This window comes from Euprymna scolopes, chromosome 18, assembly GCF_053919585.1.
Source record: "Euprymna scolopes isolate OS-2025 chromosome 18, ASM5391958v1, whole genome shotgun sequence".
Taxonomy (NCBI): Eukaryota; Metazoa; Mollusca; class Cephalopoda; order Sepiida; family Sepiolidae; genus Euprymna; species Euprymna scolopes.
This window is the reverse complement of record NC_136499.1, coordinates 36,304,218-36,328,048: the sequence shown is the minus strand read 5'-3', so window position 1 is coordinate 36,328,048 and position 23,831 is coordinate 36,304,218.

The window sequence follows — 23,831 nt, the reverse complement described above, 5'->3', positions numbered from 1 at the left end:
TGTTTTCGTGCAATTGCACAGTGATTTGTACTGTTTTCCCATCACATTTAAATCTGCAGCCGATTTTCCGGTTGGGTAAACCAGAAAGGTGGAGATTAATGAGCTTTTGACGATCATTAAGAGAAAGTCGAGGCATATGGGCAAAATCTTATGTTGCATAATCTGGCAGAACAACAATTACGATTATAGATGCTTTGTTGCTTAAAAATGGAATATTTTAGCTGATTTTAAGTTCATTTGCTGCCGCGGAAGTTCTTATTGCCCTCTCGATTTGAAGTTAACTTTTTAAATTGACGTGAACACTAAGACACTTCAATTAAAAGTAAATATTAATATGTCATCTCAAATATTATATCATTTCTCTCTGATAGGTTCATAAGAGAAGTCGTTGACGGGCAGAAATCAGAAGCTCTCGGTATTAACGCAGGAGTTCCTCCGGGTCCATCCTGGGTCCAACTCTTCTCTTGATCTACATCAATGATCTTCCAAATCACATACTTACATCAGTCGTAGACATTTATGCTGACGACAACACCATCTATGGCAGCACATCAAAGACCGTAAACGACCAAGTTTTTTTCTGATTCTCTCTCCTCTGATCTTGAGTGCGTGATACGATGGGGAAAGACGTGGCTGGTTACTTTTAACAAAACTTCTATCCTTACATCATCAACGTTCTGATGCCCATCTGGCATCAATTGAAATGAATGGCTCTCGTCTTGGGGAGGCTTCATGTTTTGATAAGCTTCTTGGCCTGACCTTTACTCCCGATCTGAAATGCAACACGTATATTAAATCCGTTGCCAAGGGCGCTGGAAAAATGGTAGGATCCTTCTACCGCTCCAGTAGATATCTCACTCCTGATGCAATTTTTTACCTATATAAAAGCCAGGTACGGCCAATGATGGCGTACTGTTGCCACATCTGGGCTAGAGCTGGTAGAAACTGGTAGAAACTGCTTCTCTTGTCTTGACAGTGTTCAAAACAGACTTCGTAGCTTAGTGGGGGATGCCCTTTTCTCTTCCCTACAACCTCTTTCCCACCGAAGAGACGTTGCGAGCCTCTCTCTGCTTTATCGTTATTTTCATGGGAGTAGATCGTCTGAGCTTCAATCTCTGCTCTTCCCTCGAAAAACACTCGTCTAGCCAAAACAGCGATCAATACTGTCTTACAATCTTTATATGTGCCTAGACCTAAACGTACATTCCATAATCAGAGTTTCTTTCTTAGAATTGCACGCCTGTAGTACTCTCTACCTTTGGTCTGCTTCCTAGGTGACTACAATCTGATTGTCTTCAAGTCCAATGTAAACACGTTTTTGATGAATCGCACCCCTATCTAATCCAACTTACAAAAATCCCACTACCTATGTTAAAAACGCTTTAATCACATTGACTAATGTGTACCCTTTAACACGTGTCCTCGAGTGGCCTCCGGGCATTGATAAGGGGTGATCCCTTTGTAAAAAACAGGTAAAATTATAAAGAAATAAAAAGCATAGCAAATGAGGTATAGGTTGTTTAAGCATTTACATTCAATTTCGCTTAAATTTGCATTGTCTTTTTGTTTGTTTTTTTTTGGTTTTTCCTAAACGACAAGTGCGTATTTTCTTTTTAGCGCCACTGTATATATATATTTTATTTTTAAGCTTTCAGAATATTAAATATATTTAAATATCTGAGAATGTTATGTTTGAAGTTTTAATGCAATTTTTCCCCATATTAATGCATTGTACTGTCTCACTACATTGTTCTATCATATTAGATTAACGTTAAATCTTGCGGGCATTCCTTCTCTATTCTTATGTATTCATCTACAGTTTTTATGAAGCCTATAAATCCGCTTGCCTCTGTCTTTCCATCTTACTCCCTCTCTTTGTATGTGTGTGTGCTCGAGTGTGTTTGCGTGTATGTGAATATGCATTAATTTTTCTGTAGTCATATTTTTTCATATATTTTATATAGTGCATATATATTTTTTGCTTTGTATGTGAACGTTCAATTAGATTTGTTTATTTTCCATTTTCTTAATTCTAACCAAGAATAAGAACGTGAATTAGGAAATGGATCAATAGCAATTCTTTTTTATCTATATCAGAAAAAAAAACTTTACTAATATACTTTAATTGTTTTTGCCTTGTAGATATGAGTAAGCATAAACTTAAAAATTATAGATGATAATTAAATAAGAAATGCGAATGAAAGTTAAATCTGGTCAGCAGCCAAAAAGATGCTTTTTTTTATATTTTACTTCATTCAGATTTGCTATTTACTATTTAATATCTGGTCAATATGCGTTCGGAAATATATTTGTTGCATGGAATTATTTCTCCATCATGTACACATATCTCATCTATATATTAATACGATAGCGTGTGTCTTCTTTTGTGTCCAAGAATTATGAAAAATGAAGAAATATGAGTTAATTGATACTTGTGTTTTTTTATGAAATAATCTGCCCATACAATATATCAAATGTATTATTTTAGTAAGGCGGGCGATAATGTGGGTTACAATTATGAAAAAGTATTGTCGAAATAGTAACATATTAAATAATTATGAAAAATTATGAAATATAAGTTAATTGACCGGTGTGTTTGTAATGAAATAATCAGCCCAGGAAATATACCAAAGTTATTATTTACGTAAGGATCGATACAGTTTTAATAAAAGGACTAGAATAATATGATTGTGTCTTCATTCTTGCTGAACAGAATGCCCACAGAATGCCCAGCAAGAATATATTACATATGAAAAATGCCGCTGTAGAATTTCCACAGGTCCCACTAGTCTATATATTAATACGGTAGTGCCTGTGTTCTTTTGTGTGTCACGCTTTCCAGCAAATGTTATTCGTTGAGATTTAATTCTGGAATAGACATTTAATTTCGGAATATACATTTATGAACGCTCCAGGTGGCATTCGATTAGCGTGTTCTCACCGTTATATTTGGTTTTAATTCTACAAAATGTAGGGATTTATCTTTCAAAACTTGTTATGAAATAATTGATTTTAAGTTATTCTGTAGTAAACGATGATAAAACAAATCTCTTGGCTGGCGGGGACAAAAATTGAACATTTATTTGTTTGTTTGTTTTTTTTTCATTGTTTTTTTTACATTTTTTTTATTGAGAGAGAGAGAGAGCGAGAGAGAGACGCTGATATTTTCATTAATTAGAATATTATTGCTACTACTACAACATTTTCATGTAAACAAAAGCGAAGGTGCATATCTGTTATGAGACCTCGAACTTCATGAAAACCTTGACGTTACCAACCAAAAAAGTGACACGTTTTTAGCGAAGAGAAACTGGTTTTGTACATAAAATATTTTTTATAAAAACAGTAAATTAAATATATATATATATATATATATTAAATGAAAGTTCCTTTTTCTAAATAAATTATTTTTATTACAAGCATAGTTTTATCTAAAATAGTTTCATGAAAAACTGTTTTTTTTTATTAAAAATATTAAAGTACAAAACCAGTTTCTTTTCGCTAAAAACCTGTCACTTTTTTTGGTTAGTAACGTCAAGGCTTTTCATGACGTTCAAGGTCTCATAACAGATATGCATCTTCGCTTTTGTTTACATGAAAATGTTGTAGTAGTGGCAATAATATTCTAATTATTGAAAACATCAGCGTCTCTCTCTCGCTCTCGCTCTCTCTCTCTCTCTCTCTCAATAAACAAATCTAAAAAAAAAAACAATGAAAAAAACTAATAACTTGTTATTTTCTGTGTAACATTTATTTTTTTCTTCCGAGTGTCGTTTAATTGTTATGCCTTTCCATATCTTGTAATAAATAAGAACCAGAAATTCTTCGTCAGTTTTAGTTTCGGTTTCGATTATAGCTGGTGCACACAAGCAATATGGATATATTTTTATTTTTTTATTTTTGAAATCACAAGTTTATAATATATAAGTAATATATTCGAAATCTATATAAATTAAAATATCATATTTAAGCATATGTTACAACCAGGCTATGCCGGTGCCGCTGCTAGCTTAGATATATACTTTTGCAGTTAAAAAAAAACTACAATAATATCAGGGTGTCTCCATTTACGCTGAACATCCACAAAAATGCCAACATCAATATAATATATATGAAAGTGTCCACTGTGTAATTTCCACAGGTACCGCTAGTTAAGATCTGAATATATTAACACTTTAACGAAACAGTTTCATGTAAATGAACATACAAATATTTCAAATAATTTTTGTTTTGGTCTTACGCTTCTTTTCATGTCTCTACCTATAATTACTTATTATATTCGAAGTAAACTGACCCTACAAAATATGGTAATATGTTGTCCCTAAGAATATAATGCTTATTTATTAAAAAAATTACAGTAAATATTAATTGATTAAAACAACTACGCAGGTATCTAATATGCGAAACATTGCTTCGTTATTATATTTCGTAAGCCAAACCTCTTTATCAAACGGTAAGAAATTCAAATTGAATGTTAATGTTATTTTCTGATTATACTACAGTAAATGATAATGTCGCCACAGCACATGTAATAAAATTCAAATTATTTAATTTATTTATGTTTAGTGGAGAGTAAGATATATAAAACTCTGACAGATTTCTATTGATATTAGTATCAAGGGGCTGCGTACTTTGATCTTTTCTGTGCCTGTTTTTCGATTCCGTTCCATTTTCAAAACCTTCGACCTTTTTTATATAATTTATGTAATTAAATGATAAAATCATTTTTCTGTTACTGTCAATGGTTTATAACTTTTTAAAAGAAGACATGTTTTTTTTCAATCTACTGATACTATTGACGTTAAAATTGTCTTGGAAAGAGCAAATTATATCCGAGCTTGTTGACTGTTGCTATAACGTCCGAATTCAATATATCTGCGTGATTGACGCTAATTTTTAATGCGAGCTTTTTCAACATATGTTAAAGCATTACTCGTGAAATTAACGTTTAAGAAAATTAGAATGTTAAATGTTATTCATAAAAAACATATTTATTTATAAAAGCATTATGTTATTTCCATCTTTCCTTCATTTTTATTAAAATCATAATTCATTCTAAAATGTATTTCGAGTTTCCCAATAGTACCTTTTAAGGAACAATCTGCATGCGTTTATTAACCCAAATTGTTAAATATTTCTACACGTAACTCATTATTGTATTCGTAAAATATTAGGACAAATAGATGCATAAATATTTTAATAAATATATCAAACAATCAAATATCCAAATCTAATGAAACAAAATATTAGCAAAAATACGTTGCTTCCATTATTCATGTTTTACGCTTTTGACCATCCGTAGATATTGAAAAGGTCACATTATAATAATTCTGGTAAAACAAACAAACAGGGTTTTTAAAAAAATATTTGTCAACATAAAGAGTTGTATTTTTTTTACAAGGTGCTCACCACTTATCAAGGCCCGGAAGCCACTCAGGGATAAGGGTTATTGCATGTACACTACGATAGTGTGGAGATTTAATAAAATGTCTACTTAAGGGGGCGGTTCATCAGGAATTTGTTTACGTTGGACTTGAAGACATCCATATTGTAGTCAGGTTGGAATCAGACAGGCGAAACAGAGTTTCATAGGCGTGCAGTTCTAAGTAAGATCTGTTCATTGAATCTACGTTTTGATTTTCGATGATTTTCTCCTTCACTTCACAACGATACTAAACTCGTTCTGTTCACACTTTTTACATACAGAAGTTAATTTTGAAGAGTTTTGAAAAAATACAATATATGATAAACACATGGACATTGTCAAATGTACGCACAAAATAGTTATGTCACACAGTTTACGCCAAGTTTTAATGGTCACTAGTAAAGAAAACACATGCAACTGTGTCCGATATAAACCTAAACCTTTAAACCTTGCGTTACGATTTCCGTAGAAGCTTAAAAATGTTATCAAACTATGTGAAAAGACTATCACAGAATGCAAACTTTGTGTTCGGTTTGCAGCGCATTAGTATGCAGTGCGTAACATTTGTTAAAAGCTCTTCACTAAAAACAACGTGTATTGTCATTGGAACGTAATGGACTGCTATTTGGGATCATGTCTAACGAAATACTGTGAGGAGTTTGAGCTGTGAGGTGTTTGCCTGCATTACACAATATGAATGCTTGCAAGCCTGTATATAACTTAACACTGAAGGGTCGTGATTTATTTTGCTTGTTAAGGTAGTCGGAAATATGTACGTCGAAATGGTAAAGGTCAGTTCATCAGAACATACTTCAGCGATGTACTTGTAAAAAACCACACCAGCATGTATCAGTGCAGCGATGGGACAGAAGCTGGAGCTTTGTCGATAGATTTAATATCATTTAAAATAGGTTTAAAAGATAGGAATCCATCAGCGCGAATTTTAGAAATATAAGCTAATCAGAGTATTTGGAAATTTAATCGCATCTGCTTATTTAAGAACTGTTTTGATAAGTTTTATCACATAGAAGAATAGTATACAATTCTACAGCAATTTCATCAAGTTGAATGATATTCAGACTGAATTCTTCAATTCTGTAGGAGACGGGTAAGAATTCAATAAGTTGTAGTTATCGTTAGTATATGTATACGTAAGATGAGCGATTGTTTGTATTTAATCTAATACAAGAAGATGTAACCGACGTTGCCCGATATTAAACGTAACCTACAAATATTCTAGGTATTAAATATAACATTAAATTCCTTTTAAATCTGAACTAAAAAACAGAAAGAAACTGAAACATATGCATTCGAGTATTATGTTTTTTTCCTAAACAGTTCATTTCTTGTAAGTAAAAAAAAATACTTGAGCTGAGATCGAAACCAAAACCTAAAGACACTGCGTCAAGGACAATAACCATTAGGTAGATGAGTGTCACTACATTGAAAGTGACAAAAAATTTAATCGAATGCGTTATTGTGAAGCAAACAAATTGAAAACACCCAGCTAAATATGTGGACTTTCAAAGACGATCAAAATCAACAATCTGAAGCATATAGAATTGTGAAAGAGGTTCGTATTTACTGATTGCAGACATGTTTGGCTATATGTAATGACATGTAACCATGCAATGAAACACACACGATCCAAGATCCAAACCTGTATTTTGAAGTAGAATTTCTGCTGATTGCTTATAGAGTGTAAGAAAATATTTGTCAGAGAGGGAAAATTACGACCATTTTCCCTAATTATGATTATTTTGAGAATTAGCTTAAATAGTATAAATGTAGGAAATTACATATTTGAATTAAAGTGGCCGTTTATTACCAGGAACATTTTGCAATTATCCACGGGATTCGTGATTATGTTGGGCTTATTAGTAGCACGTTTCTTCATTATTATTATATATTATTATTTTATTATTGTTTCTTCATTATTTCTTCATTTATTAATTAAGGAAAAATCAACTTTACTTTATTATACACACACACACACGCATGCACACACACACATATATATAATATACATATATATATATATATATATATAGATAGATAGATAGATAGATAGATAGATAGATAGATAGATAGAGGGATAGAGGGATAGATAGATAGAGTAAGAGAGAGAGGGGGAGAGAGAAAGAGGAAAATAGTATGGGAGAGACAAAGTAAGATATATTGAAAGATATCATTATAATGCGTACATGTGTGTGACTCATCATATGTATGTAATTTGAAGTCCATTCCTCGCTATTAGTTTATTTTATACTAACCTGGTTAGTTATCGATTTCTATATTCGATGTGGATAATTGAGTCGTTACCGTAACACAAAACGCTAAGGGCGAATGGATGCCATTAATTCCGAAATGAAAAAGAAATGTTTTCTTGGCATTCTGGTTGAACGCTAGGTGACGCTGCTAGCGGAACAGGTACGCTTCGAAGGACAAGTTGTGTGGATGCTTAGCGCCTGAAGCCCTGAATGCATGGAGGAGGGAGTAGCATAAGCATAGTCCAAAATTGTTATACACAACTAAAATAAAGCTAACAGGCTTTTTTAAAGAATTGGATTTTCAGATTATACAAAATAATTTATGGCTTTCATGAAATATACAGCAAGGGTTGTTTTAAACATGAACCTTTCTTGAGTGCGCCTGACATACAAAATAATTCTGTCATCTATCTTGTTTTTACATACGAGTCACCACCTATCAAAGCCCGGAGGCGACTCGAGGATAAGGGTTATTGATTGTACAGTAGTCTATAGGATAATATTACAGTAATCGTTATTAGTGGAAATTTGGTAAATTGGATTACTTAAGGGGACGTTCATCAAGAATTTGTTTACGTTGGACTTGAAAACATCCAAATTGTATTCGACTGGAAAGCAGGTAAAAAAAACAGCGTGCAGTTCTAAGAGACATATCAAGCAAGTAGACATAGGGAGACAAAACTAAGGTATTTTCTTTGTCGTAAGGAAAAAAATATCACTACGATATCAGTGAACAATAAACTTCTGCAGTTTTTAACCGATTTTATATTGATAAAATATGCATATATATATATATATATATATAAATAGTAAGTTATGCAAAATATATATGGCAGTTAAGCTACACAGAATATTCCGCGTTTCATTCTCATAAGTATTCCTTAGGCTTATGACGAATTTACATGAGAATGAAACGCAGAATATTCTGTGTAGCTTATGTGCATATATATTTTCATAACTTACTACCTAGCTCTACTTATGTATTGAGCACTTTTGAAGTAAATACTGAAAAATTTACGCATAAAATTATATTTTCGTATAATAATTTATGTGATTGAATGTAGTAATCATACATATAAATATATATACATATGTATGTGTACATATATATGTGTGTGCATATGTGTATATATTGTTTTTCGGGGAAAGTATTAACTCTCTCTCTCTCTCTCACACACACACACACACTTTCTCTTACTCTCTCTTTCTCTCTCTCTGATTGTTATGGGGTTAAATGATAAGAAACGAAAGGATCACAGGATGTTTAGGATACGAACATGTATTCATATAGTTTACAGGCAAAGCGAGTTGAGCAATACCATTCCTCAAAGGTGGGGCGTGCTTGGTCGCGTGCCAATCTCTCACTGCCGGGCACCGGTACTCCTACCGGATGTGACGTCACCAGAGGAAGTGACGTCAGGAGATAGTCCATTAATCACCTGCAGGGGCGTCTACAACACCCCATTCCAAGCTTTTTGTTCTTAAAAGCGGTTTTAGGGTTTACCATCAATGGCTCGATTATATATACCATGTTACCATATCACCGACTCACTTAGTAATTCTACCCATCTCCCAGAATGATGTATTTTTTTTAACTTTTGAAAAATATTCTTTGACCTGGTATGAAACGTTTACTTGGTACATAAGTGGTCACTCGTGGCCTTGACTGTTTGGATAAGAGCTTGTCAAAAACGAATCTCACTTTCCGCGCAAACATCGTTTCTACAGGTGAGTGCTGTTGGAGTGTTCGGATTGGGTGTAATCCTATACACGTGTAGAAATTGTTGAAGTGCTTCATCTGTTGGTGTCTCTTGAGCCTTCTTAGGTTGCTTTGGCTTGGGGAATTCTTTTGACGTGTATTTTTTAGCTTCCAGTTTTGCAGATTCAGTTTTTTTCGTCTCCTTTGACATATTTTGTTGTAGCTCCCTTTTTCGATTTCTCTGTTGCTGTGAATAGTACGTTTCTTTTCTTCTTGAAAACGGGCAAAATGTGTTCTTTTAGTTCGAATCTTGCTATAGCCTTTGCACATTTTCCTAGTCCTGGTGAGAATACTTCTGGAAATTTCACATTTAACTCGTCCTTCAGTTGTTCCGCCTCCGTAGATGAGTCTTCTACCCTATGACAGAATTTATTCATAGGTTGGTCCCACAATTTGAATCGCTCCATCCAATCAGTACAGAGCAGGTTTTCGGATGTCCTATGTACATAGACTTTCACTTTTTTAGTAACACCATTTAATGTCACCGGGATTGTGAGCTCTCCCTCAAATTCCACTTTATCGCAAGTCACAGCACGAGCGGATTTGTTCGTCTTCCACATCGTTGGTTTCCTTGGCGTTTTCCATGTCTTAAGGTATATGATGTACAGATCTGATCCTGACTCCAATTGTAGATGCACAGTTTTATTTGCGATGTTAACTGTGACATAGTCGCGCCGGTTCTTATCCGAATGCAAGTCGAATCTAGTCTATCGGACGCTGTACTTGACCCTGTTCTTCCTGCACTGGGTTGCTTTGTTGCCCTTCCTGCCACATTAGTTGCAGTACTTATCTTTGTAAAATCATTGGCTTGACCAATGTTCCCGCCGCAGCGATAGCACGGTCTTGTAGGGGATCCGAGTCTTGTGACTGAGTGGTACTTATTAGGTGTAGCCTGAGTTTTCGTACTTCCAGCTTTGCTTTTTCGGGGTGGGTATTTTTCCGGTCTGAAGGTCGTTCTCCTAATGAATGTTGCGCCTGACTCCTCGACGTGTCTCGAGTTGTTCCTTTCGCAGACTACCCGTTGACAATCCTCGGCCAACTTCCGGGGGTGACGCCCTGTTCACTCTCAAGTCTAGAGAGAATACGTTGTCAAATCTCATGGTTTTAGGATGAGACTAGACGTTGCGCAAAAAATTAAACCCTCGAAGTCATCTGACGATAAGTAATATAGACGGTAATCATCGCAGTGCTTATTTACCACTGACGCGAAGGTCAGGTAATCGTCGTCGCTTTTTTGCATGTTAAAGCACTTCCATCGAAAAAGCGTAGAATTCGGGTTGTACAGTTCGGATAAAAGTTTGACCGCTTCAGGAAATCTCAATTCACTCACCTTCCTGGGGAGAATGTAATCCACAAACTTGTTATGTTCTGTGGTCCCTAATGTCCTCAAAAGCAGGCGAAATTTTAGCGTTGCTCCACTCTTGACAATCCACGGTGAATAGATCCTGATATCTCCGATAGAAAGCGTCAAACGTCCCATCCAACTCCGGTTGGTAGTTGAACGTTTTTATAGCGTTCCATATTGTACTTTGGGAAAAAGCCAAACTGCCGTCCCTGTGTTCCGTTCTATCGAATATTTTTAACAATAGCTCTTTTTGTCTCTGTTGTTGAAGTAGCATTCTCTCCTCTGCTTGTTGCCTCCCTTGAAATTGAAACTGGAGCTGTTTATCACGTTCTTTTAAATTTTCTTCAGCTTTCTGCTGCTGGTTCATCTGGGCCTTGATTAGCTGTTTTAATACTGCTTTAACGTCCTCCATCTTTTAATGGCTTTTCAAAACGCACGAAAAAATATTTCCATTTTTGACTGAAGAGGAGAGATAAAATAATTAAAAAAACAAACAGAAAATATATTTTCCTTGAGTGTGTGCGTAAGAGGAGGGAGAAATATATCCCTTACTTCTTGCGAAACAAAAACAAAAAAAATATATATTGTGATACCATACAATTGCAAAGAATAAGAATAATTGTGACACTGTCTGACAGTTAACCAAAATTTCTGTTTTTCATGTGTGTGTGTGGGGGGGGGAGTTGTCCACATGAGGAAGAAAAAGATTTTTTCACTTTAGAACTGACAGTTAAAAATAGAATATCTCATGAAATTCAACTCAATGAAAAAGTAGTATTTCTTTTTAGTCCACGTAAAACGAAAAGGGGGAAAATATTGCATAAAGTTAGCAGCAAAATCAAAGGAAAAATAACTTTTCACTTCATTTGAAAATGTTCAAATTTGCATACGAATAAACAGTCAACGAGTTACACTAGAATTGTCCTCGCGATAAAATTGGGTCAGCATTTTTTTCCTTCTTTCAATAAGCAACCCAACTAACTCTTACGGCCTTAACCAAATGCGTTAACCACATTTCTTTTAAATTTAAATATAGAGATAAAAAGATTACTTACTATTGCGTCCATAACTTTGCTTTGTGTTCGTTTTCTTTTTTTTTTTTTGCCATATCAAATTCAATATATTATTGCTATACATTTGATAAGATGACTGACCAGTTTTCATGATTTCAGGTTCAAATGAGCAGCTACAGCAGGAATTGGAATACATGCTACTAGAGCATTACTGTCACAGATGGTGAATGTAAAAAATGCAATTTGGTTGTGAGGACGCTTTCGAAAAATGATATGCAAGAAAATTCTATTTTAAACTTAACAAAAATGCCGCAGAAACGTATAGAATGTTTCGGATTGCTTTTGGACCATTTTGCATGAATCGAGCATCAAATTATGAATGAAGAGATTTAACTAAAGCAGGGAGTCTGTGAGGGATGATGAGAGGTGTGTGAGAAGTAAGGAAATCAGAACACCAGAATTGATTGGCCCAAACATAGGATTTCATGGTTAAGGACGGTCGTGTGTCTATAGAGACAATAAGTGAACAGTTTGATGTCAATGTGAGAACTCTCCACACAATTATTTGCGAGGAATTGAAAATGCGGAAGATTTACGCAAAGTTTGACTCAGAGATGCCCAGGAAAGATCATTGACTTTTTAACCCAGAAAGGCACGAAGGCAGTTCCTTACTCTTCCTATCGTCACAACCTTGCTCTCTGTGACTTTTGGTTATTCCCTTAGCTCAAGGAAAACCTTGGAAGCTGTTGTTATGGGACACTTAAGGAGATAAGCGAGGTTGTGATAAGGGTCATTGACACGCTCACACAATGGGACTTTCATGGGGTCTTCCAGAAGTCGTTGAACGGTTCAACAAGTTCATTGTGTACTATCAATAAAAGTTCCCATACGAAAAAGTCTAGAAACCTATTGAATGCACCTCGTAAGTGTCTAAAATACAGGAACAAGCATCATTTTCAGCAACAATTCAGAAAGCTCTAATCAATAATACTAACTTCAACTGCACTGCGATGTGAAATAAACGCTATTTATGTACATTAAGAGTGTTCAGTTGTCATAACATTGTGTAACAGAAAGACGGTTTTATTATTTCTCATTACATAGACTAGCTGAGAGAAGACTAGAAATAATGATTTTGCTTATAGATTTCCTCCTTACAAAATTAGCGGAACAGATATAACTCTTTCGACTAGTTCCTCGATTTGAACCTTGAAACAAAGAGTCGAACCGATCTAACTAATTAGGCTAATCTCTGCCGTTACACAACGTAGTAAGACCTAGGCCCTATTTATGCCAAGAACGGTTCGACTCTCATTATCACGCGTACTTTAAGTTACAATTCGCTTGTAACAGATTATACAAGATACATGTAGGCGCTAACGACAAGTAAACGAAGTTAATTCGGTTGTTTTCTTTGTTCTAGTCTAATTGCTGAACTAAGACATTAAAATATGGTTCAGATATAGATTTTAGAAACGGTTCGCGGTAAGTGTTTTGTTATTAGTTTCCTGAAAAATATGTTTGTCTTTCTGATAGATGAATGATGTTTTTTTTCGATAGAAAACGTTATTGATACGGAATGTTATGTTTTAGAAAAATACCAATATTTATATTTAATAGTTCTCAGGAATGTTAACGAAGGAATAGTAAAAGAAACATCAGGTGATCTAAATGTTATGTAAAGTTTATGATGTAAGGAGATAGCTATGAGTTCATTTAATCTGTCTGTAACGAGAGTTGGCAATCGGTGGTAGAGAGAGACGGTCAACGAATCGTGATGCTTCCGATTAGGGCATGTCGATAATTAAGATTTAGAACTGAGCAGTAGCGTGCCCTTTTTAGCGAGAAATCAAGAAAAACAAAGCCTGTACATACAAGCAAGGCTTCTGTTGTAAACATATTTACATTGTAATTTTCCAAGGATGTTCCAACGCAAGATAAACCAGATGGAAGATATGTCTCCATATTTTACAATGAGCACCCCATAGAATTGCATCCAACCGTGTATTGTTGTTATACATGTATACGCGCACATATACAAAAATAGACTGCTATAAAACAAACATAACTAGAGACGATCACACGAAATACATGAACACAAATAGACGACACATCAACAGTAACTAGACTCGTTTATTCACGCATTATATATACGCCTATATAAATACAGTATTTATATACACTCTGACCTGCTACATAACATAAGCTATAAATTTTTTATTGCGGTTTTAAAATATATCTACTAGGCAATGCAACTGGCCGGACGGAAATCGAACACGACGCGCCAATACATTCGTCTACACGAGTGACCCTTTTGCTAGCATCACTCCTCCGTCGAAATCATCATCCCATCCACCACCATAAGATGGTATGAAGTTGAATTTATTGCAGATAAATCACGCTGTATTTAAGACAGACATGATGTCGTATTTGTAATGATTAAAATGTCCGTAACAGTCGATTTCACCGGTTTCATGAATATGTGCAAATAATATATTCATTTATACAGACACAAACACGTCTCTTATTTGTTCAATGCACATTTATTCGAATTATGTTTATTAATAGCCTTCTATTATTGCGAAAAAGAAACAAAAATAGAATACAGAATTAATTATATATCTAGGTATGTATATATATATATATATATATACATATATATATATATGCGTGTGCGTGTATATATTAGGCATACACACACACACACATATATGTATATATAAATTTTGATAAATATAAGAATGTATGATTAGTATAAATGTGTATATGCCTTAGAAAATAATTAACACTGTAATGAATAATAAAAATAATGAGGATATACTGTAGATGTAGATTCTAGATTCCATAAAATACATGAATTTTATTTTTGTATATTTATTTGTTTAGTTTATATAGCGAATCGAGTATATCAACAATCAAATACGTTTTAAACGTTGGTGGAATATGTAAATATAAAAAATGAATTCATGATTGTAAACTAATTTTTTGGATACTTGATATGTACATTTACGGTATATGTTATAGAAATTAAAAAAATCTTCATAAATCAATTCATATTTTTGTTACAAAGGACAGAAAACACAGAACACGATAGTACCCGAACCTGAAGTGATGTGCGTAGACCATTTGGAGTTTTTATATAATTTATATTTAAAAAAATCTTCGATTAAAAAATATTGGTTTTAATTCATTTTATTGATATATTCTAATTGAAGAGAGAGAGAGAGAGAGAGAGAGAGAAAGAGGGAGAGAGAGAAAGAGAGAGGGGGGAATAAAAAAGATAGCGTGTCCATGATGTCTGCTTTTAATTTCTTTAAAAAATTAAAGCTTTTCTTGGGGAATAGCCATTTTATAGAAGTTTACTTATAAGTTGACCATCTATTACAGATGCAAACAATACATCCTTTGCAGAATACTCATCAGCTGTGTTCGTAATGTTTTTACATTTTTAGACGCCCTATATATTTTTATATTTTTATTAGAGGCAGTGATCTTTAGTTTGACTAATCAGCTTCCTTTAATCACAGATTTTGAAAATTATACAATTATTTGGGTTCAGCTCTGTTTGGCAACTCGCCATGAAGAGACGGATATTCGAACAGCGTTTGCAAATTGTACATATTTATTATGAAAATAACACTTCAGTTCGAGCCACACATTGTGCATTACATAAGTTTTATATTGCTCATTAATGACAATCAGAATGATTAATTAGAAAAACGATATTGCCTATCATGTAAAACGGCGTTCAGTGCGCACACAACAAACGACTGCTGCTATATAATGTTATGTTGTTATGTTATGTTGATGATGCAAATGTGTCAATTCGCTAACATGTTCAACAATTTAATTTGTACGATTCGACTTCATGGAAAATTCTTGATTAGCGCACTTATATAATTTATCGTGTGCAGGAGTTGAAGCTAAATGAAGCTAACCGTTAATGCCGTACATTAGGTGATTAAACCGAAGTACACATTGCGATTTATCTATAATTTACTTTCAAACTTTTCTTCAATGATGAAGCATATTTTTTTGTTAAATAGCTATGTCCATTAGTGTGTGTGTGTGTGCGTGTGTGTGTGTGCGTGCGTTTCGGCCACAGGGTAGTAAGAATGTTTAAATATTTGACCAGAAAATTAAATCGCAGTCATATTAAGCTTATTCTCCAATCGTCTGTTCCATACCTCCGGGGTTCAGAGAATTACAATTAATAAGAACTCCAAAATTTTTAATTTCAAAAATAAATATTTAACAGTACACGGAGAAAAGGGGGTAATGGGAAGCACTGATGTACGCATATTTAGCATAGACAGTTACTTTTATATATATGTGTGTGTTTATGTGTGTGTAGTCAATAACAAAGATAACTAGTACATCGAGAAAGCTCAATATACAAGATAGAACAGGTAACTGAATAAATGTTCTTGTTTATATATATATATATATATATATATATATATATATATAATACCAAGCGCGCCCCCACCTTCCCCCTTTGTTCCCTTTCTCTATTTCTTCCGCCCTCCTCGCACCCCCCTGACCTCATTCACTCTTTCACTCTCTCATCCCAAAATAGCGAACATTTCTGTAAAAGTCTGAGGATGCTACAGACGGCCAAAAAAACGACCAAGTAACTGAAACAATAATGTAACTTAACAGAAAGATACGGTAATGAAAAATAAAACGCATATTTGCTCTACAACGGTATTGAGCACTTTCTTCAGTTTTTATTAATTACCATTTCCACTATATATATATATGTATATATATATATATATATATATATATATATATATATATATATATATATATATATATATATATATATAACTTTATTAAACATTACAAAGTCACAGAAGTACAGGGTGACCCCCCCCCAAAAAAAAACAGAGGACATTCAATTGTTTTTCTGAGCATTTTACAGTCAACGGAGAAACAAAGGCCTAGGACCCTAGTGTTTTGATGTGATGTTTTGAATATAATAAACTAGTTATGACCAATGTTTCATTTGCGTCGGACAAAACACTAAGAAACAGGGCCTAATTAGAGTTGGGGCCCGGTTTTTTTGGTCACCCTGTATTAAATAATTCACTTGAATATTGTTTTATTCCTTCGTCCTGTACCTGTTTTATTTGATGGCATGCATATACCAAACTAATCATCAGACAGTTACATGCATTCATCAGGAAAATGCATACAGTTTCTATATTAAAAAAAAATGGGAAATTGTGTTTACTGTGAATATTTGATCTAATCGGTTCATATATTTATAGTACTCATATATACGCACGGTTTACTAATTGACCTCTTGACAGTGTTTATTTATAAGGCATACACACTTAATTGACTATAAAGTAATGTTACTTTTCCTCTTTTCAGTAAAAATAATAAGATGATAAATACAGAATTCCAATAAATTGACACTTTCTTTTTAGTAGAATATTTTCTGAAATTAACGCTCGGTTTTATTAAATTTTATGATTTCCTATACTAATTCTGACCAAACTGATTCTCCCATACGTGTCAGCCTTAGAGGATCTAGTAGTATATTTTACTCAGTAAAACACAATCTATGTAAACCCATCTATTATTAATATGAATTATACTTCTAATCATTTACTTCTCAAAAAATATTCATTGTTTTATTAATTCCGTTAACAAATTATGATTTCCCTAGGAAAATTATTTCCATTTTCCTTCTCTTCGATTCTCATTTCCCATGCAATTAGATTAGTTGTTCAGATAAAAAGGCTTTTAGAATATCGGATTATATATATATTTTTTTACACAGTGATCACCACTTATCAAGGCTCGGAAGCCACTCAGGGATAAGGGTTATTGCAAGTAGTACGTCAGTGTGGAGATTTGATGAAGTGTTTACTTAAGGGGCGGTTCATTAGGATTTTTTTAACGTTGGACTTGAACACATCCAAATTGTAGTCCGGTGGGAAGCAGGCAGACGGAACAGAGTTCCACAGGCGTGCAGTTCTAAGAAAGAAGATTTGTTCATGGAATCCGCGTTTTTATTAAGGCACAGATATAGAGTGGGTGAAATTTTTCACAGTGGACTCAGCTACACGAGTGTTTTTCGTGAAAGATTGGCGAGGGGGCGGACGAGAGATTGGAGTTCAGACGAGCACCTGCCATCGAAAATAACGATAAAACAAGGATAGGCTCGCAACGTCTCTTCTGTGGGAGAGAGGTTGCAGGGTGGAGAAAAGGACATCACCCACTAATCCACGAAGTCTATTTTGTACTCTGTCAAGGCAGGATAGGCTGTTTTTAGCAGCTCCTGTCCAGATATGGCAACAGTATTCCATCCTTGGACGTACTTGGTTTTTATATAGATAGAGAATTGCATTTCAACAAAAACCTAACAGCCAGCCATGGTTCTCCCCAGAATGTGCTGCTGCTATCGCGCACAGAAATCACTTTTTCCATAGCTACCAACGTAATAGATGCACTGAAGCTAAAGCTGCTTTCAGGTCTGCCAGCAACTAAAGTAAAACAGTAATAAAAAATGCAAGAGAGCTATATGCCCAGTCTGTTAAATCCAAGGTAGCTGATCAGCGGCTTGGATCCCACCAGTTTTGGCAAATAACAAATAGGATCCTGGATAGAAGTGTGCGTTCTATACCAACCATAATCAATAGACCAGAGGTCATCTCGTCAGCGTCAGACAAGGCCAAACTATTTGCAAAGAACTTTGCAGCTAATTCTACCCTATGCGACGAAAACCATCTACTCCCCATATTTCCTCCTATAACACAGAACCAGCTGGGTAACATACAAATATCCGTGCATGAGGTCGCCAAGCTAATAAAGAACCTAGATTCCAGTAAAGCAACTGGCCCTGATGGCATCCCAATTATAGTGTTAAAAAAGCTTCAACCAGAACTTGCTCCCATACTTACGAAACTATTTAAGCGCTGCCTTAAGGAGAAGTGCTTTCCGACTCCCTGGAAGACCTCTTCAGTTTGCCCTATATTTAAGAATTCAGGTGATAAGTCATCTCCCTCTCAATACAGACCTATAAGTCTCCTGTGTGTAATGAGTAAGTTGCTGGAATCCATATTAAATAGAGAAATAGTCAACCACCTCAGCAGGAATAACCTTCTTAGTGACACACAATATGGTTTCCGCTCTGCAAGATCTACCGCAGATGTGCTGACGGTTATATCCCACAGGATAAGTGAATCTCTTGACAAAGGCTTTCTTTCTAGGGCAATTGCTCTTGACATATCAAAGGCCTTTGACAAGGTATGACATACGGGTCTACTTCACAAGATTTCCAGCTACGGTATAACTGGAAATGTTTTCTCAATCATTAAATCATTTCTCTCCGATAGGCTCATAAGAGTAGTGGTCGATGGACAAAAATCGGAGGCCTGCAATATAAATGCTGGAGTCCCTCAGGGGTCAATCCTGTGCCCAACTCTCTTCCTGATCTACATCAATGACCTCCCTAAACACATACTTAAATCATTCGTTGACATCTATGCTGATGACACAACCATCTACGGCAACACATCAAACGCTGTAAATGACAAAGTTATCTCTGATTCTCTCTCCTCTGATCTCGAGCGCGTGGTTCAGTGGGGGAAGATGTGGCTGGTTACTTTTAATGCATCCAAAACCAAACTCCTATCCTTACATCATCAACGCTCTCATCCCCACCTGACATCAATTGGGATGGATGGCTCTCGTCTGGGTGAGGCTCCGTGTTTTGACAAGTTTCTGGGTTTGACCTTTACTCCTGATCTGAAATGGAACACGTACATCAAGTCTGTTGCCAAGGTCGCTGGAAAGATGGTGGGATCCTTCTACCGCTCCAGAAGATATCTCACTACTGATGCAATTCTCAATCTATATAAAAGCCAAGTACGTCCAAGGATGGAATACTGTTGCAATATCTGGGCAGGAGCTGCTAAAAACAGCCTATCCTGCCTTGACAGAGTACAAAATAGACTTCGTGGATTAGTGGGTGATGTCCTTTTCTCTACCCTGCAACCTCTCTCCCACAGAAGAGACGTTGCGAGCCTATCCTTGTTTTATCGTTATTTCCATGGCAGATGCTCGTCTGAACTCCAATCTCTGGTCCCCCCCTCGCCAATCTTTCACGAAAAACACCCGTCTAGCTGAATCCACTGTGAAAACTTTCCCCCACTCTATATCTGTGCCTAAATCAAAACGCGGATTCCATGAACAAAGCTTCTTTCTTAGAACTGCACGCCTGTGGAACTCTGTTCCGTCTGCCTGCTTCCCTCCGGACTACAACTTGGATGTCTTCAAGTCCAATGTTACCAAATTCCTAATGAACCGCCCCCTTAAGTAAACACTTCAGCAAATCTCCTCACTAACTTGATGTACTTGCAATAACCCTTATCCCTGAGTTGCTTCCGGGCCTTGATAAGTGGTTATCACTGTGTAAAAAAAAAAAAATCAGTGTTTTTAGCAGCTCCTGCCCAGATATTGCAACAGTATTCCATCCTTGGACGTATTTGGCTTTTATATAGATAGAGTAGTAGTGGCAACAGACTTGATGTACGTGTTCCATTTCAGATCAGGAGTAAAGGTCAAACCCAGAAGCTTGTCAAAACATGGGGCCTCACCCAGACGAGAGCCATCCATCCCAATTGATGTCAGATGGGGATGAGAGCGTTGATGATGTAAGGATAGGAGTTTGGTTTTGGATGCATTAATGGTAACCAGCCACGTCTTCCCCCACTGAACCACGCACTCGAGATCAGAGGAAACAGAAACAGAGAGAACTTTGCCATTTACAGCCTTTGATGTGTTGCCGTAGATGGTCGTGTCATCAGCATAGATGTCAACGAATGATTTAAATATTTGTTTAGGGAGGTTATTGATGTTGATCAGGAAGAGAGTTGGGCACAGGATTGACCCCTGAGGGACTCCAGCATTTATATTGCAGGCCTCCGATTTTTGTCCATCGACCACTACTCTTATGAGCCTATCGGAGAGAAATGATTTAATGATTGAGAAACCATTTCCAGTTATACCGTAGCTGGAAATCTTGTGAAGTAGACCCGTATGCCATACCTTGTCAAAGGCCTTTGATATGTCAAGAGCAATTGCCCTAGAAAGGAAGCTTTTGTCAAGAGATTCACTAATCCTGTGGGATATAACCATTAGCACATCTGCAGGAGATCTTGCAGAGCGGAAACCATATTGTGTGTCACTAAGAAGGTTGTTCCTGCTGAAGTTGTTGACTATTTCTCTATTTAATATGGATTCCAGCAACTTACTCATAACACACAGGAGACTAATTGGTCTGTACTGAGAGGGAGATGACTTATCACCTGAATTCTTAAATACAGGGCAAACTGATGAGGTCTTCCAGGGAGTCGGAAAGCACTTCTCCTTAAGGCAGCGCTTTAATAGTTTCGTAAGTATGGGAGCGAGTTCTGGTTGAAGCTTTTTTAACACTATAATTGGGATGCCACCAGGGCCAGTTGCTTTACTGGAATCAAGGTTCTTGATTAGCTTGGCGACCTCATGCACGGATATTTGTTCTGTGTTATAGGAGGAAATATGGGGAGTAGATGGTTTTCGTCGCATAGGGTAGAATAAGCTGCAAAATTTTTTGCAAATAGTTTTGCCTTGTCTGACGCTGACGAGATACCTCTGGTCCATTGATAATGGTTGGGATAGAACGCACACTTCTGTTCAGGATCCTATTTGTTATTTGCCAAAACTGGTGGAACCAAGCCGCTGATCAGCTAACTTGGATTTAACAGACTGGGCATATAGCTCTCTTGCATTGTTTATTACTCTTTTACAGTAGTTGCTGGCAGTCCTGAAAGCAGCTTTAGTCTCAGTGCATCTATTACGTTAGTAGCTATGGAAAAAGTGATTTCTGTGCGCGATAGCAGCAGCACATTCTGGGGCGAACCATGGCTGGCTGTTAGGTTTTTGTTGGAATATTTTAGATGGTATGAATTGGTCTATGCCTACAATTAACCATTCGGTCAGATTTGATACTATAGAGGACACTTCCTTTTTAAACATGGAGTGCAGAGGTAAATCAGATATGAATGTACGGAAGCTATCCCAGTCAGCCATAGAGTATCGGTATACAGTACGGTGGAGGGGTACGTCTGGGGACTTATTACATTTCGTTTTTATCTTAACTTATACGACGGAGTGGTCGGAGGATCCTAGAGGAAAATGAACGGAACATGAACATAGCTCAGGGGAAGTTGAGAGAAAAAGGTCTAGGAGGCTTGCATATTGACCGCGTGTATCGGGCCCACGGGTGGGTTCGCGAACAATCTGAGTGAGGTCATAAGCAATGGCAAAATCATGACAGAACCTCCCCTTATCCTCTGTCTTTTTTGAATGGGGCAGCCATTCCACGTTATGGACGTTGAAATCACCACAGATGTGGATGTTAGCCGAGGGATGTGCAAACAGTATGTGGTCTTTTTTCTCAGATATGTTCTTAAAGATAGTAACTCCGCTGTTGTGGGGCCGATAGAGGGCAAATATAAATGCAGTAATGTTAACAAGTGCAACCCTGAAGCACATATAGGGTAAATTAGGATCTTCTCTAGAGATATCCCTGCCACACGGGAAGCCATCCTTAATGTAGGCACATATTCCATGCCCATGGCGATCTTGGGGGTCGAATTTAGCTGTTAAGTTAGAGTATCAGTTAATTATGAACTCATCTAGGGAAGAGGTCGGCCCTATTCCAGTTTCACTTAGAAATAATACGTTCGGTTTTGTCTCCTGTAATTGGGTTTAAACCTATGGAAGGTTGGAACCTAGACCCCTGATGTTGGAGAAGGAGACCTGGTAGTAGGGGTCTACGTTGGGAGATGGGGTTCTTGGTTTATTCGAGCTTTTATTCTGGAGATATTTCATGTTGAGGTTTTGCGGTTTGTGGAATAGGTCGGCATACTTGGTTAGACCAGTACAGAGAGGGAAAGTAAGAGAGAAAAAGACAGGATTTTTTTTGTAGCACACGAAAAGGTAAAGCCGTAACAATTACCCACTAATATGGCATCGAGAGGCCCCACCAGAGACTAGTTCATGGTCCAGATCCATTCACCAAATGGCAATACAGCAGTCCCAGTACTTTGCGCCTGCTGATAGGACAGCCTCCTTAGTGGTTAATCCAAGGTTCGGGTCCCTGACTATCAGGCGGATAACGTCAGCCCAGACAAAACGTTTACCTCCAGCACCCTTACTAGTGACATGGCCACAAGGACAGACAGAGACAGAAAATTTCCGACATCTCAGAGTACTGTTCCCTAAGTACTACCCACCTTTAAGCAGCTTTTTCTTCGCCCTTTTTCAGAAAAATCATTCATTGAATGAGGACTGAGGGACAAAAAAGGAGAAGCAAGAGTTACTGGAGCTGCCGATAACACATCCAACGTATTATCTACTCTCCATTAATCCATATTTGTTTAACTATTATATATCACAATTCTACTATATAGCACCATTTTATATTTACATGTAATTATACATAGTTTGACTCGCACTTAAGATAAACATTGAAAAGCGTCGCACTTACTACGTGGACAACGTTCTGCATCTAGCTAACTTCAAAAATATTTTGTTATTCGAAATTACATTCCCATAAACCCCAATGGTGTGAGATATGAGTAATCTCCCTTTGATTCTATTACATTTACTGTAGCTTCTTACTGACAAGTTCATAATAGAAAAAGTACTCACTCACCTGTTCATAACATTCCCATTGCTGCAACTTCCTTCTACTATAGTGACTGCTGCTGTCGTTTTCTATTACTTGTATTGGGACGTGTATACTTATAAAAATATAAATGTAGACGAAACGACGAGCCATAGAACACTGCTTAGTTCGCCGTTGCCAAAGCTAAAGGAAAAAAAGTATTTTATTTGTTTTCAATGAAATAGATGTTATGAAATCAGAGCCAACCACGTGAAGTAGATGATAGAAAACGTGCAATAATTATATACCAAATCTTTTAACTCCAGAGATGCTGATCAGACGTTGCTC